Source organism: Rhinichthys klamathensis, unplaced genomic scaffold (genome assembly GCF_029890125.1).
Source record: "Rhinichthys klamathensis goyatoka isolate OS25496 unplaced genomic scaffold, OSU_Roscu_1.1 h1tg000090l_1, whole genome shotgun sequence".
In the NCBI taxonomy this organism is placed as follows: Eukaryota; Metazoa; Chordata; class Actinopteri; order Cypriniformes; family Leuciscidae; genus Rhinichthys; species Rhinichthys klamathensis.
Genome location: NW_026606629.1, coordinates 3,044,965 through 3,064,624, shown reverse-complemented (window position 1 = coordinate 3,064,624; position 19,660 = coordinate 3,044,965).

Here is a 19,660-nt window from a genome sequence, read left to right as displayed (position 1 = left end):
TGTTTATCCATCTATATTTTTTATGCAAGTGTGCCACAATTTTGGGACCACACCGAATTCTTTTGAGTAGAAGACATTTGACGTAGAACCCCCATAAACTTCCCCAAGAGAAGTTTGGACATTTGGGCTATTACAAAAAAAAACAAGAATCTATGTTTTCTTAATGCTCTTGAACATTTATTTAAGTACCAGTGTTTTCACTTGAGTTTTGAAACACATTTTGAACTTGTTGCCCAAACAGAAAATAAACCCCCATCTAGGTAAAGGACTTTTACATTTTTCGCTTTAAAGCATACGATTTTTAACATAAAATTTCACCCCCTCCCAACTTCTCCCCTGAAGTGCTGCTGGTGACCTTTCAATGCACTCCATGCATTGGGCTTTACCAGGAACCTTCCCAGAGTGGATGTTGTTCATCAGAGTGTTTTCCACAGCCTGGATCTCCTCTTTAGACCACTTTCTCCGTGGGTTTTGTGAAGATACTGAATAAAATAAAAATAAATATTAGTAATTGTGATTGGGATAAAAGTTATTTTTATTTTATTCCCACACGACATGAACGTGAATAACATATCAAATAAATACATGGTCTTTGTTTTTTCTCTCATTTCTTTACAGTTTTATACATACATGTTTGCTAAAATCTAGTTATCATGGTTGAAAATGTGACAATATTTAGGCTTTATTGGTCTTAACCATAAAATACTGCTTGGGAAATTGAAGAAGTAAATTCTTTTCTTTACATGTTTAAGCCTTTAGAAACTAAACATTTTAGTTATAGGACCTAACTAAAGCTGCCGCACCCCACAGTGTTTTCTTCTTGACAAATTGTGCAGTCTTTACTGTCTTTATCCAGGGGGGGGGGGGGGGGGGGGGGTTTAATTAAAAAATATTTTTTTTATTTGATGGGGGAGTTTAGACTTTTTTTTAATTACTTTTATCTCCTATATGCTCACTCATTGCATTTTTACAATGGGGTATTTTTGTTCTTAAGAATTTATACAACACAAGGAAGCTTGATTTCAATCTTTGAATTAAATTGAAAAAAAGTAGCACAAATAAATACAATAGAATAAAGATACCTATAAAGAGAAAAGTTTTTGCTTAGGTCTGACACTAGTATTCAGAAATACTACAGAGACTGAATAAATTAATCAAATGTAAAATAACACAGGGTAGTATTTTAGTCCTGACTAAATTAAATACATAGGATATTAATCCTGATTCATTAAAATTAAAGCTATGTTTTGTTGTTTTGACAACCAAATTACTGACAGACTAGACATATGGCTGCTGTCACTGTGAGCTCGTGCACAGATCCTGTAGTACCAACATTATACGGTCACGTGCGATGTATGCTTATTAAGACATAACCGAATGTGTTTAGAGGATACTCACCAAGACCGAAATTGACATGATTTTCGCATGTTTTTGACTGTTAAAGTGATATAATCCACGAAAAATAAAGTTTGTTACCCGTGAGCTGTTTGTGAGGCGGCTTGTATGTGTGACGAAAAAAAACCCGACAGAAATCTCGACAGCGCACAAGTAGCCTACCGAATAGTTTAAGATCACGTGAATGTTTAAACTGGTGAGACTTAAGAAGACGTAAGAAGCCTTTTCTAGCTTTCTTATCATTCCCTTTCAGTAGCTGACTACATACCTGCTGAATCTGAAGGTGAAGCACCATTTCCAGTCTCATTTTCAGAGTCTGATCCATCACAGTCCATCAGTACTTTCTCTATAAAACACAGTAACCATACAGATAAAATTAATAGGTAACAAACTAAATATTTTTATATTGTCTATAACCACGGGTGCACATAACTGGTATGCAGCTATGCATGTGCGACAAAAATCAGGAATGCGTAATGCGACGGTTACTCCGCACCTTTGCATACTTAACCGATCTTCTCATCTAACCTTACACATGACATGTTGCTTGTCAACTAAGTTATACTGTCAGAGATGTCCAAAAAGCAACAGACATTAAGCAGCTTCTTTGGCGTTTCGCCACCTACAAAGAAACGCCAACTGGAGCCAGAGCCGAAAAAAAATACTTTGTTGCTTGAAGCTAACGATGAGTGCACTGAAATGTGGTGCAAGATTTGCCGATCAAGTCCACATCTAGCAGACAAAACAGGTGCGTTTTATAAAGGAAATTCTCAAAGAATTTCAACCATCCTTTATTTGACAAACATGAAAAGAGCAAGGAGCACACAAATGTGGCACAAGCTATTGTTAATAAACAAGCTAGCCGAGAAGAAATGTCCAGTTGCCCCACTTGCCAGATGGCGAGACAAGCTGAATGAAGAACAGCGGCAAGTTTAATGTTTTTCTCCTCACCTACTATTACGACGTGGTGCAGCACGATTCACTACTATTACGACGTGGTGCAGCACGATTCACTACTATTACGACGTGGTGCAACACGATTCACTACTATTACGACGTGGTGCAACACGATTCACTACTATTACGACGTGGTGCAGCACGATTCACTACTATTACGACGTGGTGCAGCACGATTCACTACTATTACGACGTGGTGCAACACGATTCACTACTATTACGACGTGGTGCAACACGATTCACTACTATTACGACGTGGTGCAGCTTGATTCACTACTATTACGACGTGGTGCAACACGATTCACTACTATTACGACGTGGTGCAGCACGATTCACTACTATTACGACGTGGTGCAACACGATTCACTACTATTACGACGCGGTGCAGCACGATTCACTACTATTACGACGCGGTGCAACACGATTCACTACTATTACGACGTGGTGCAACACGATTCACTACTATTACGACGTGGTGCAGCTTGATTCACTACTATTACGACGTGGTGCAGCACGATTCACTACTATTACGACGTGGTGCAGCACGATTCACTACTATTACGACGTGGTGCAGCACGATTCACTACTATTACGACGTGGTGCAACACGATTCACTACTATTACGACGTGGTGCAGCACGATTCACTACTATTACGACGTGGTGCAGCACGATTCACTACTATTACGACGTGGTGCAACACGATTCACTACTATTACGACGTGGTGCAGCTTGATTCACTACTATTACGACGTGGTGCAACACGATTCACTACTATTACGACGTGGTGCAGCTTGATTCACTACTATTACGACGTGGTGCAACACGATTCACTACTATTACGACGTGGTGCAGCACGATTCACTACTATTACGACGTGGTGCAGCACGATTCACTACTATTACGACGTGGTGCAGCACGATTCACTACTATTACGACGTGGTGCAGCACGATTCACTACTATTACGACGTGGTGCAACACGATTCACTACTATTACGACGTGGTGCAACACGATTCACTACTATTACGACGTGGTGCAGCTTGATTCACTACTATTACGACGCGGTGCAACACGATTCACTACTATTACGACGTGGTGCAACACGATTCACTACTATTACGACGTGGTGCAACACGATTCACTACTATTACGACGTGGTGCAGCTTGATTCACTACTATTACGACGTGGTGCAGCACGATTCACTACTATTACGACGTGGTGCAACACGATTCACTACTATTACGACGCGGTGCAGCACGATTCACTACTATTACGACGCGGTGCAACACGATTCACTACTATTACGACGTGGTGCAACACGATTCACTACTATTACGACGTGGTGCAGCTTGATTCACTACTATTACGACGTGGTGCAGCACGATTCACTACTATTACGACGTGGTGCAGCACGATTCACTACTATTACGACGTGGTGCAGCACGATTCACTACTATTACGACGTGGTGCAGCACGATTCACTACTATTACGACGTGGTGCAGCACGATTCACTACTATTACGACGTGGTGCAACACGATTCACTACTATTACGACGTGGTGCAGCACGATTCACTACTATTACGACGTGGTGCAGCACGATTCACTACTATTACGACGTGGTGCAACACGATTCACTACTATTACGACGTGGTGCAGCTTGATTCACTACTATTACGACGTGGTGCAACACGATTCACTACTATTACGACGTGGTGCAGCTTGATTCACTACTATTACGACGTGGTGCAACACGATTCACTACTATTACGACGTGGTGCAGCACGATTCACTACTATTACGACGTGGTGCAGCACGATTCACTACTATTACGACGTGGTGCAGCACGATTCACTACTATTACGACGTGGTGCAGCACGATTCACTACTATTACGACGTGGTGCAACACGATTCACTACTATTACGACGTGGTGCAACACGATTCACTACTATTACGACGTGGTGCAGCTTGATTCACTACTATTACGACGCGGTGCAACACGATTCACTACTATTACGACGTGGTGCAACACGATTCACTACTATTACGACGTGGTGCAACACGATTCACTACTATTACGACGTGGTGCAGCTTGATTCACTACTATTACGACGTGGTGCAGCACGATTCACTACTATTACGACGTGGTGCAACACGATTCACTACTATTACGACGCGGTGCAGCACGATTCACTACTATTACGACGCGGTGCAACACGATTCACTACTATTACGACGTGGTGCAACACGATTCACTACTATTACGACGTGGTGCAGCTTGATTCACTACTATTACGACGTGGTGCAGCACGATTCACTACTATTACGACGTGGTGCAGCACGATTCACTACTATTACGACGTGGTGCAGCACGATTCACTACTATTACGACGTGGTGCAACACGATTCACTACTATTACGACGTGGTGCAGCACGATTCACTACTATTACGACGTGGTGCAGCACGATTCACTACTATTACGACGTGGTGCAACACGATTCACTACTATTACGACGTGGTGCAGCTTGATTCACTACTATTACGACGTGGTGCAGCACGATTCACTACTATTACGACGTGGTGCAGCACGATTCACTACTATTACGACGTGGTGCAGCACGATTCACTACTATTACGACGTGGTGCAGCACGATTCACTACTATTACGACGTGGTGCAGCACGATTCACTACTATTACGACGTGGTGCAGCACGATTCACTACTATTACGACGTGGTGCAACACGATTCACTACTATTACGACGTGGTGCAACACGATTCACTACTATTACGACGTGGTGCAGCTTGATTCACTACTATTACGACGTGGTGCAACACGATTCACTACTATTACGACGTGGTGCAACACGATTCACTACTATTACGACGTGGTGCAGCACGATTCACTACTATTACGACGCGGTGCAACACGATTCACTACTATTATGAAGCGGTGCAGCTTGATTCACTACTATTACGACGTGGTGCAGCACGATTCACTACTATTACGACGCGGTGCAGCACGATTCACTACTATTACGACGCGGTGCAACACGATTCACTACTATTACGACGCGGTGCAACACGATTCACTACTATTACGACGTGGTGCAACACGATTCACTACTATTACGACGTGGTGCAGCACGATTCACTACTATTACGACGCGGTGCAACACGATTCACTACTATTACGACGCGGTGCAGCACGATTCACTACTATTACGACGTGGTGCAACACGATTCACTACTATTACGACGCGGTGCAACAGGATTCACTACTATTACGACGCGGTGCTTCACGATTCACTACTATTACGACGCGGTGCAGCACGATTCACTACTATTACGACGTGGTGCAACACGATTCACTACTATTACGACGTGGTGCAACACGATTCACTACTATTACGACGTGGTGCAACACGATTCACTACTATTACGACGCGGTGCTTCACGATTCACTACTATTACGACGCGGTGCTTCACGATTCACTACTATTACGACGCGGTGCAGCACGATTCACTACTATTACGACGTGGTGCAACACGATTCACTACTATTACGACGTGGTGCAACACGATTCACTACTATTACGACGTGGTGCAACACGATTCACTACTATTATGACGTGGTGCAGCACGATTCACTACTATTACGACGTGGTGCAACACGATTCACTACTATTACGACGTGGTGCAACACGATTCACTACTATTACGACGCGGTGCAACACGATTCACTACTATTACGACGCGGTGCTTCACGATTCACTACTATTACGACGCGGTGCAGCACGATTCACTACTATTACGACGTGGTGCAACACGATTCACTACTATTACGACGCGGTGCAGCACGATTCACTACTATTACGACGTGGTGCAACACGATTCACTACTATTACGACGCGGTGCAACACGATTCACTACTATTACGACGTGGTGCAGCTTGATTCACTACTATTACGACGTGGTGCAACACGATTCACTACTATTACGACGTGGTGCAACACGATTCACTACTATTACGACGTGGTGCAGCTTGATTCACTACTATTACGACGCGGTGCAGCACGATTCACTACTATTACGACGTGGTGCAACACGATTCACTACTATTACGACGTGGTGCAACACGATTCACTACTATTACGACGTGGTGCAGCACGATTCACTACTATTACGACGCGGTGCAACACGATTCACTACTATTATGAAGCGGTGCAGCTTGATTCACTACTATTACGACGTGGTGCAGCACGATTCACTACTATTACGACGCGGTGCAGCACGATTCACTACTATTACGACGCGGTGCAACACGATTCACTACTATTACGACGCGGTGCAACACGATTCACTACTATTACGACGTGGTGCAACACGATTCACTACTATTACGACGTGGTGCAGCACGATTCACTACTATTACGACGCGGTGCAACACGATTCACTACTATTACGACGCGGTGCAGCACGATTCACTACTATTACGACGTGGTGCAACACGATTCACTACTATTATGACGTGGTGCAACACGATTCACTACTATTACGACGCGGTGCAACAGGATTCACTACTATTACGACGCGGTGCTTCACGATTCACTACTATTACGACGCGGTGCAGCACGATTCACTACTATTACGACGTGGTGCAACACGATTCACTACTATTACGACGTGGTGCAACACGATTCACTACTATTACGACGTGGTGCAACACGATTCACTACTATTATGACGTGGTGCAGCACGATTCACTACTATTACGACGTGGTGCAACACGATTCACTACTATTACGACGTGGTGCAACACGATTCACTACTATTACGACGCGGTGCAACACGATTCACTACTATTACGACGCGGTGCTTCACGATTCACTACTATTACGACGCGGTGCAGCACGATTCACTACTATTACGACGTGGTGCAACACGATTCACTACTATTACGACGCGGTGCAGCACGATTCACTACTATTACGACGTGGTGCAACACGATTCACTACTATTACGACGCGGTGCAACACGATTCACTACTATTACGACGTGGTGCAGCTTGATTCTCTACTATTACGACGTGGTGCAACACGATTCACTACTATTACGACGTGGTGCAACACGATTCACTACTATTACGACGCGGTGCAGCACGATTCACTACTATTACGACGTGGTGCAACACGATTCACTACTATTACGACGTGGTGCAGCACGATTCACTACTATTACGACGTGGTGCAACACGATTCACTACTATTACGACGCGGTGCAACACGATTCACTACTATTACGACGTGGTGCAGCTTGATTCACTACTATTACGACGTGGTGCAGCTTGATTCACTACTATTACGACGTGGTGCAACACGATTCACTACTATTACGACGCGGTGCAACACGATTCACTACTATTACGACGTGGTGCAGCTTGATTCACTACTATTACGACGTGGTGCAGCTTGATTCACTACTATTACGACGTGGTGCAACACGATTCACTACTATTACGACGTGGTGCAGCTTGATTCACTACTATTACGACGTGGTGCAACACGATTCACTACTATTACGACGTGGTGCAGCTTAATTCACTACTATTACGACGTGGTGCAACACGATTCACTACTATTACGACGTGGTGCAACACGATTCACTACTATTACGACGTGGTGCAGCTTGATTCACTACTATTACGACGTGGTGCAGCACGATTCACTACTATTACGACGTGGTGCAACACGATTCACTACTATTACGACGTGGTGCAACACGATTCACTACTATTACGACGTGGTGCAACACGATTCACTACTATTACGACGTGGTGCAGCTTGATTCACTACTATTACGACGTGGTGCAACACGATTCACTACTATTACGACGTGGTGCAGCTTGATTCACTACTATTACGACGTGGTGCAACACGATTCACTACTATTACGACGTGGTGCAGCTTGATTCACTACTATTACGACGTGGTGCAACACGATTCACTACTATTACGACGTGGTGCAGCACGATTCACTACTATTACGACGTGGTGCAACACGATTCACTACTATTACGACGTGGTGCAACACGATTCACTACTATTACGACGTGGTGCAACACGATTCACTACTATTACGACGTGGTGCAGCACGATTCACTACTATTACGACGTGGTGCAACACGATTCACTACTATTACGACGTGGTGCAACACGATTCACTACTATTACGACGTGGTGCAACACGATTCACTACTATTACGACGTGGTGCAACACGATTCACTACTATTACGACGTGGTGCAGCACGATTCACTACTATTACGACGCGGTGCAGCACGATTCACTACTATTACGACGTGGTGCAACACGATTCACTACTATTACGACGTGGTGCAGCACGATTCACTACTATTACGACGTGGTGCAGCTTGATTCACTACTATTACGACGTGGTGCAACACGATTCACTACTATTACGACGTGGTGCAACACGATTCACTATTATTATGACGTGGTGCAGCACGATTCACTACTATTACGACGTGGTGCAGCTTGATTCACTACTATTACGACGTGGTGCAGCTTGATTCACTACTATTACGACGTGGTGCAGCTTGATTCACTACTATTACGACGTGGTGCAGCACGATTCACTACTATTACGACGTGGTGCAACACGATTCACTACTATTACGACGTGGTGCAGATTGATTCATTACTATTACGACGTGGTGCAACACGATTCACTACTATTACGACGTGGTGCAACACGATTCACTACTATTACGACGTGGTGCAACACGGTTCACTACTATTATGACGTGGTGCAGATTGATTCACTACTATTAGGACGTGGTGCAACACGATTCACTACTATTATGACGTGGTGCAGCACGATTCACTACTATTATGAAGCGGTGCAGCTTGATTCACTACTATTACGACGTGGTGCAACACGATTCACTACTATTACGACGTGGTGCAACACGATTCACTACTATTACGACGTGGTGCAACACGATTCACTACTATTACGACGTGGTGCAGCACGATTCACTACTATTACGACGTGGTGCAACACGATTCACTACTATTACGACGTGGTGCAACACGATTCACTACTATTACGAAGCGGTGCAACACGATTCACTACTATTACGACGCGGTGCTTCACGATTCACTACTATTATGACGTGGTGCAGATTGATTCACTACTATTACGACGTGGTGCAACACGATTCACTACTATTACGACGTGGTGCAACACGATTCACTACTATTACGACGCGGTGCTTCACGATTCACTACTATTATGACGTGGTGCAGATTGATTCACTACTATTACGACGTGGTGCAACACGATTCACTACTATTATGACGTGGTGCAGCACGATTCACTACTATTACGACGTGGTGCAGCTTGATTCACTACTATTACGACGTGGTGCAACACGATTCACTACTATTACGACGCGGTGCTTCACGATTCACTACTATTATGACGTGGTGCAGATTGATTCACTACTATTACGACGTGGTGCAACACGATTCACTACTATTATGACGTGGTGCAGCACGATTCACTACTATTACGACGTGGTGCAGCTTGATTCACTACTATTACGACGTGGTGCAGCTTGATTCACTACTATTATGACGTGGTGCAGCACGATTCACTACTATTATGAAGCGGTGCAGCACGATTCACTACTATTATGAAGCGGTGCAACGCGATTCACTACTAATGATGTTTCCTAACAAAGTTCGGGAGGAGCATGTTCAGATAATTAAACACATGTGGAGCACATTCAGGTAATCAAGCCTAATTAGACACGAGTGGAGCACACTCCCAATCAATGAGGTAAGAGGTATATATTCAGCAAACTTAACTCAGTTCATTGACAGTCTAACAGCATCCCTCCACCACCCCATCTCCTCACTTCTTCTCCTAAATACTCTTACAACAAGGGGGGAGCACTCTGGGTTCGGGCAAAAATTTCCGAGCTCGGAGCCCTCCCCCTGGACAGCACGCCAAATACGCATAATCTTTACTCTGTTTAATTGATGTAAATGTGAACTCGTGAATTACGATAGTGGTTATTGCTTTATCATACAGACCAACGCGTCAACGCGTCTTTACATTAACGGTATGTGACGCTCAGGACACGCCTCGCACTCTGTAGTGTTGTAATCCGTCATATTCACGTACAGCAGCGTCAGCAGTGGTGCTGAGAGAACGCTCCAGCAACAGTTCAGAAAGGAGAAATCAATCTAGTCGAACTGGACGCGCGAATGAGGCGAAATCGCGTCTATCCTCGCGTCTATCAGGACCTCCAGACCCGCGTCAACGCGTCTTTATTAACTTAACATGGAAGTCACCCACTACAGACGCTCTATCCGCGTCCGGTGTGAACGCAGCAGTTACATAATAAAATATTGGTCACAAATGATTGGTCACTTTCTAAATAGTAAAAGTATAGCACATCTACTAATAATTATATATGAACAAATAGTTTTTTACCAATGCAGATATGTTAGAAATATACATAGAAATATACATAAAGATACATCGCGATACAAATGCCAACTTGTATCCGATGCATACTTATTTAAATCGATGCATCGCATTGTTAGCTTTTATGTCGATGCACCATTGCGAATCTGTGAATCTTACCATCCCTAATATATATGTTTATCTGTGGCAGGGTTCCAGACTGCGACCATTTTTTGAGAATGTGCGAGTTAAAATTTTATGTGGTCGCATTTGTGCGAGTGCATGGTCATGTACGACTCAGTTAAATTCACGCATGCGCAACAGAACGCCGTTGTATCAGCAGCTGCTGCAGTCCGTAACTTATGTTCAAAATGAACGAGTACATCATGAATCCATTTTTCAAACCGTGTTTTTGACTTATCCTGAATCACTACGGTACGCCTATAATAAGTGTTTATATTCTGACTATTTTATCCCGAGGTCGGCTCAGCTGCGGAGTTGCCCAGTGACTGCCTGACTCGACATAGACATTGACGGAGAGAAGTAGCTAGTAGGATTGTAAAATGTTTCGATGTGATTAATAATTAAATTAAATATTTAATAATCAAATATAACGACTAATAGAAAGTGTCACCAACGCCGCCTCAGATTTGTGCTTGTCAGAATGTGTGACTGTTGTGGTCGTGCTCTTCCTGGAACAACGCTCTAAAAACGGCAACTAAACCCGGCAACTAAACCCAATGAATTCACAATGATTTAATAAAATAGTGTTCTCATGTTATGTAATATGACAGTCCCAAATTACTCATCGTTATTATTAGTCGTGCATTGCTGCTTGAGTGGAGCGCGCTGAATGAATAACCGTTGAGCACTTTGCTAGCGTGTTATTTAACTCAAAGAAACGCATCCTATATGAGATTAATCAGACAAAATAAACATAATATTACAAATCATATCTGCACAAAATGACGTGAATCCACAAGTGAACTTGAACTAAAGCCTAGTTCACACTACGTGATTTTAAGCCCGATTTGAGCCCGATTTGCAAATCGTTGAGCTCGCCGACAGGTCAGGGTGCTATCGCGTGCAAATCGCGGGTGATTAGCGCGCGATGAACGCTCGCCAATCTGTTAGTATGAAAGAGCCAACAATGCATCAAAGACGCTCGCAGACGCGTCACCGAGCCCAGAAAAATATCTAGCATGCTAGATATCCAGAGCTGTCGCGCGACTCAACCTCACGTGATGTTGAGAGCTACAGCCAATCAGAGCAACTAGAGATTAAACATACAAGTATGTGTAGACATAAAACTATAATTACTTATGCTTTTCGGGAAGAATATCCCTGTTTGTAATCATAGGTTTTACTAAAATACTTTTAGGAAAAAGGAAAGTCAACTGTATATTGCCGATGTCCACAATGTTGATGTTCTGGGTGTTCTTTTTTAAAATGAAGTTGTAGAGTGTATGTTTTTTTTTAGAGCAAATTATCGCGCAAACAGTTTGCAGCTTTAGTTTCTGTCTGACGCCCATACGCGTGTTGTGCTCTTCTTCCCTGGGTATTGGCGCGCGTGCTGTTTCGCGTCATTTTCGGTTCATTTTATCGCGTGATTTTTCGTGAGAAAACGTGGTTTGTGGACAAGATAGAATCGTTGGGTGACAGAGTTGTTGTCAACTCGTGTAGAGCGTTACCCCCTGTTGCGGATCAATCACGTTGTGTCGTGTGGTGTGAACAGCTCAACAACTTGAACACTCCTGATTTCACAGAGAGCAAGTCATGTAGTGTGAACCGCACAGTTCAGCCCGACGTTTTAAAATCATGTAGTGTGAACTAGGCTTAATACGTGCCATTCAGAATGACTCGTGTTGTGGACGCTCTTCCTGGAACAACGCGACACGGCAAAACCCAAATAATTCACAATGTTTTATTACAATATTGTTCTCTTTATAATATTACGTAATATGACAGTCCCAATAATAGTCATTATTAGTCGTGCATTGCCGTTTGAGCTGCGAGTGCTAAAGACAACGCTTTAGTAAAAAAAAAAAAAAAAGTGCGACCAAATCATGTGTTGGTGCGACCAACTGAGAAAGTTGGTAGCACCAGTGCAACCAGTGGAAAAGTTAGTCTGGAGCCCAGTGTGGATATAGCCTACCTTTCTCTTCTCTTCGGGGGCATCTGTCACATCATCCACTGAAATGTAAATTACAAAGAAGTAAATTTTCCATTTTACTTCCTCCTAACTATAGTTCTAGGCTTAAACCCCAAGATAATCACCAGAATTGAATAACGAACCAATAGACTTAAAATAAGTATCAAAATAAGGCTGACATCAATGACACCATTTTGGCAAAACCTGTAGTTACCTTAAATTTAATGTGATCTGTGACTTTTAATTTCATACAATGATAAAAAAATTACAACAAAACAAACTTAACTACAGTATCTGTTGAAATTGACAGCACACAGGACAACATGTTGTATTTACTCAGCACGTACAGTTAAGTAATTATATCTTTGTCCAGTTACTGAACCATGTCAGAGTTTAGGGATAATTACCCAAATTTATTTAGCCATTAGAAATTAATTTTCACCAACGATGAATGCATGTTAAAATAAATGTAAGATATCAGCGAGGTATTTTTTATCTTTATATTGAACATGAGAAGTACACTTTTGGTTTCACAATAACATGATCATATGGCTAGACATATTTATATTGTTCAATGACACAATACCAAACTTTCTGTCATTTGAAAGCGTTTCAAATGTTTAACAAAAAAGTAAAAATACTGGAATGTTTTTTTAAATGAACATTTTCACTAAAATATGCAGATATAATCACGTTTTTGCCTTAAATTCTAACAGATGATCTGTTTTCTTTTTTAATAAAACCGTAAAGAAAAGTTACAGATCAAGTTGCAACAAAAAATTAAGTTTACATAGATTAAACTTAGATTGTATTAATTACTACAATCATCCCTTAATTACTTTGTAATAATCTATTGGCCTCTAAACTTCTATTTAAACTGACCGGTTATTAATTAAAACATTATTTACCTATAAACAAAAGATAGCAGATTAAAAGATTAAATTTCATGCACTACCATGAATTTGGCATGGTGTTGCAAGAGAATGAAAGGAGGGAGCGTGGCTATGTTTCTTTTTCTTCAAGATTGTGCTTTTAAAAACCTCGGTTACTCGGATTCATTAAGCTATGTATATAAGCTTTAAGAATTATTTTAAGTAATAAATGACGCACACGAATTTGACATACTACAAATGAGTAAAATGTGTTTTGTTTGATCTTCTCATTCTCACCTGTGCATCCAGAGCTGCCATTCCTAGTTTGATCTTCCTGCAAGCACAAGTGTCATAGACAGTCAAACATCATAGTCTAACATCACATGGCACTGTATTTAAAACTGTAATGGTACAATTAGGCAATATATTAAAGTAATTGACATTGTAACATAAGCCAATACAATTTCATACCATTTTGACTGAAAATAAATGCCATTTATTGTCTGGTCTTGAAAGCTGCATTACAGAAGTAGAAAAAACTTGTTCTGAATTTATTAAACTTCCCTCTTGCTTTGTTGAATCACATTATTGGTGTTTAGAGTGATAAAACGTCATGAGTCCTGCAGGCCTCAGACTCACATGGCTGCACGTGTAGGCCGCTACAGATGCAACTCCTGGCAATCTTTAATTAATGTTACCAAAATTGAGCTAAACATCTAGGTGAAGTAACAGGGACGCAAAATATGTCTTTCAGAAATAACATAAAGACAACAACATTTTAAATTCGGCGAAGTTTAAAAGCGGATTACCGCTAGAATGCAGTCACCTATGCAATCCTAACTGTGGCCTTAAAACAGCTTAAGACTCTTAGGAATCTAAAGCCCTAATGGATATATTATTATGATCATTACTGTCATTTTGGTACATTAATCTATACTTTCTCCAAAGCTGCTTTGTGGTTATGCTTAAGGTGAAAAGTGACGTGACCTTTACGTTACGATATATGATATATAATACGATATATAGGTTGCAAACAATATGCAAGTTAAATAAACAGCACCATATTATATTGAGAGCCTTGCACAAAAAGTCAAAAACCTACTTTTTCGTCGGCCATCTCGATCCCGTCTCCTCCGCGCCGAGTCTGCAGCATCTGTGCCTCTCGAGCATCTGTGACTCGCAGGTGAGAGGTCCAGGGGTGGGGGAGGGGCGGGGAGAGGAGGCAATAGTCGCGGTGGGGACTTAAAGCCTCAGGTTCTGTGTGATGTATCAGCCATTACTGACACTCACTCGGCGAACTAAGGCTATATTAATATTACCCGCGCTTTTTTTTTCTTTTTTTTTTCTTGTGCGGTTTTTGTTTTCTTTATAAAATGATGTATGGACATATATGCTCTGATAATATGCTCTGAAATAGTGTAAGCTATATGCTGTTATAAAATAAATAAATGTTATGCTCAAATTCAGATAGCCTATGTTTTTTTTTTGTACAAATAAAATGACAGAGTGTAGATGTAAAAAGACATTTAGGCCTATATTATATTTAATATTAAAAAACAACACATTAATGAATGAACAAATTTGGAACTATTAAACAGCTCACAGAGAGATTGACATTCATAAAATAAAAATAAACTATTACAAGACCTTGTAATCAACAGAACAGATATTATGTTTACCCTCTGAGAGCCGAGGAGATAAAATAAATAAAATAGATTTGAAAGAAGTGAGGCATGAGACCAAACTCTGGATATGAGGCCTCCACACAAGGCCCGCCATGCTTCTTTGTTCTTGGATGGTTTCTTGCATTTGAACTGGGTGAAACATGTCAAGACTGTGGTGTCATAGATACAAGACCCCGCTTGTTTACAAAAGGTACAAAACAGAAAGTGAGTTGGGCTGTTGTTAATGTTACCGTCCTTAGAAATTGTCTATATTGATTCTGAAACTCTTTAACTGCATACTCCTAACTATTGTTAAAATAAACAATCTTCACAACAATTGCTCACCTTGCTTGTACTGTTCAAGACAATGATTGAAACCATGTATTGCTAGCACTTTTCTTGCTACAGACAAATTGCTTGTTGTATTCCTCATTTCATTTGTAAGTCGCTTTGGATAAAAGTGTCTGCTAAATTAATAAATGTAAATGCACTCACCAAGACAGCAGTTCGCCAGTTAGAGGAGAATGGGAAAAGACTATATTTGCAAACTATATAAATGAATTGTCAAATACTAGCACATGATTTAATTTAGGGTAAGAATAACACATGGTAAAAATAATTCAACAAATGATGATGCAGTTTTTCCACACTGGACACCCTTCTGGCTTAGCTACTGGTTCAGATTCTCCCAAAATGACATGAAACTATATACAACACCTCACTTAAACAGAAATAAGTGTTGTGGACATGCACGTACAGCCTACGTCATCCATACATTGGCATGTGTTAGACTAATGATTATGATATACTGTAGTGCTCATCATTTCCAGGATTTGAGTTCACCTTGTCAGAGTAGCCATAATGATTTGGCACTTGTTGTCACCAGCATTTGGAACCACAGAGGTCAATGTGCTGATAGATAGGTTAGGGTTAGTGTTAGGAGCTGCTCTGAGAGGTACTGGTCCACCACACTCAGATGCTGATAGATAGGTTACATTTACATTTACATTTAGTCATTTAGCAGACGCTTTTATCCAAAGCGACTTACAACTGAGGACTAAACCAAGCGAGTCATCGTGAAGAGGCAAAAGCAACGCAAGAAGTGCTCAAAATACAAAGTTCAGACATAGCTCGGAGTAGCATAAGCCAGGCAAGCGAGGATTTAGAGGAAAGAATTTTTTTTTATTTTTTTTTTTTTATTTTTTTAGTTAAGTTAAGTGCTCCCGGAAGAGATGAGTTTTCAGTTGTCTTTTGAATGTTGTCAGGGATTCTGCATTCCGGACGAGGGTGGGGAGATCATTCCACCAGCATGGAACCGTGAATGAGAATGTTCTGGAGAGTGATTTTGTGCCCCGCTGTGATGGTACCACGAGCCGTCGCTCATTGGCCGATCGTAGGCTTCTGGTAGGGATGTAGACTTGTAGTAGTGACTGGAAGTAGGAGGGAGCTGAACCTGTGGTCAATCTGTAAGCAAGCGTCAAAGCCTTGAACTTGATGCGAGCAGCGAGTGGTAGCCAGTGCAGAGAGATGAGCAGAGGAGTGACGTGGGCCCTTTTGGGCTCGTTGAAGACCAGACGAGCTGCAGGTTAGGGTTAGGTTAGGGTTAGTGTTAGGAGCTGCTCTGAGAGGTACTGGTCCACCACACTCAGATGCTGATAGCATTTCTGCTTCATACCATGCTTGCTCTATTAGCTGCTCTGCTAACATGACTATTGGTGATGATCAGTGCTCCACTGTGGCCTTTAGCTGTTCCTGGTGTGACACTGTGAACTGAAGAGTGCATACGCTGGCACATGCTTACATCAGCAATTACACAGGCATTCGCCATGTTTTTAGAAAGTGATCATTGCCCCGCTTCTACTTCACTAGCAGCACATCTGATGCTGGATCAGGAGATTATTTCTTAACTTTTGATCCAGCATCTGTTTCTCTCACACTCTGCACTGTTCACTTCCATTAGCTTCATGAAAAGAGGTGTATCTGGTCCCATTCTCCCACAATGAGCTCTCTCCAGGTCCTGCTAAAGCAATATCAGTCTCTCTGTTATCTCACAGCATCTGTAGGGTACAGGGTATTGGAAGGCTGCTAAAACTGTGAGATATGATGTATGATGAGGGTATAATGTGCTGCTCTGTTAGCCTAGCGGGTAGCATTTACAAGATAATAAAGTCATGAAACATTTATATAAAAATAGTGTGTTAGTAGTTCACTTTTAAGGCTTTTGAGAGAGCACAGAGCTTTGTAGAATGTTTGTAGTTATCAAATATTACACCATTTGTGCAAAGGAATGACTAAAAAAGATGACCAAATCTGTTGAATCTCATTTGTATGTAGTGATATATTAAAAAGAAAGCCAGAAGATTAAAAAAACAGCAGCTGCCAATTTTAGAAACAAGATTGTATATAGTCAGGGCCTGTTCATTTATTAATTTCATATGAGTTTATTTCATAAAAGTTTATTAGTGATCTGTTGAAAGTATATTCTTTGAATTCTGTTTAATGTATGCAGAAAGGCTCTGTCAGAGGGGTAGCCCAGAGTGAAAAATCTGTATATCATTTACTGATCATGATTTAATTAGATTATAATTAAATGATAATAATATATTAAAGTAATGATATAATAATGTATTAATTACTTTAACAAAATCACTTTGAAGTGTTTTTAACCTAAACTGACAATTAATTCATGTAGATTTTGTAGATGATCCTCTCACATAAACCAGTCCCCACAGAAGCGAGACTGAAACACCTGGAGTTGGCTAACCTCGTTTAGATTTCTTTCCTATTGTCATCAATAATGACTATATGAATATAGACAGATCCATGATAAATTACATAAATGGCATTTTTAACAGATCAGTTATATTCTAATCATTTGATGCCTTACGATAAATAAAACAAAGAATTTGCTAAAAAAAAAAAAAAATTCTCTGTTTGTGGCTCAGTCTTTCCAGAATTTACATTCTAGTGCACCAACAGCACATTTATTTAATTCAGTTTATTTTATAAAGTAATATAAATAACTAAATATTATACTAATGTATAAATATAAATAATTAAAAACCCTATTAATTCATATCTTACTTTAGTAAAAAGACACATTTTTAAAATAGATTGCCAAATTGTAATTCTATTATTGACCAATACCCCCAATAGGGAGCTAGAGAGTGCCGCACTTTTCCGGAACAATGTGACTTGTGGGGACGGCAATACTCTGTGTGACCACCAGGGGCGCCTAGATATACACTAACACAGATTTTTGTCTTGAAAATGGCCCTCATGAGGACTTCAAAAAAAACTACATGGGGCGTGTCCAAACACTGTTTGGGAGGTGCCTGAGGGGCTTTGCCCGTGGGGACCTCTATTTAGGTCCCCACGGTGACACGAGTCCCCACGAGTCTGTGTGCGTTCAGGTTGAAGTCCCCACCGGGATAGAAAAACAAGAACACACACACACACACACACACACACACACACACACACACGCAAACTGGCTTTAGTCTGCAGTGACCCTGTTTCAAAAGAATCTTTCATGTTCTTTGTTTCATCACAGTTTTCAGACTAAATATTATGACATTGTGTTTTGGGACTAGATGTTCTCACACAGAAAAAGATGAAAATTTACAGATATAGATGTTATAGCACAGACACATATAAATGATTCACAGTATCTTGCTTGTCATTTATTTTGTAGCAGCACAATGGCGAAGAAGCTCTCTGTGCATGATGTTCTTCATCAGATCATTGATCGAGATTCTAGTGAGGATGAATCTCAGAAGAAAAACTACCTTGCCTCGTGGGGATGAAGACCAGGACAAACTTACATCTTTCGACCAGAATGTAACCGTAGCATCAGCTGGCCCTCATCATCAGAAGATGCTGCTCATCAGTGGTTTCAAGGTCTCTAGCTCAGTGGTGGCTTCTTCTAAAACATCTTTCTAATGCTCCTTCACTGCAAGATTCATCCTGCATCGCCTCCTCCTCACTGGTGTCTCGATCAATGATCTGATGAAGAACATCATGCACAGAGAGCTTATTCGCCATTGTGCTGCTACAAAATGAATGCCAAGCAAGACACTGTGAAGCATTTATATGTGTCTGTTCTATAACATCTATATTT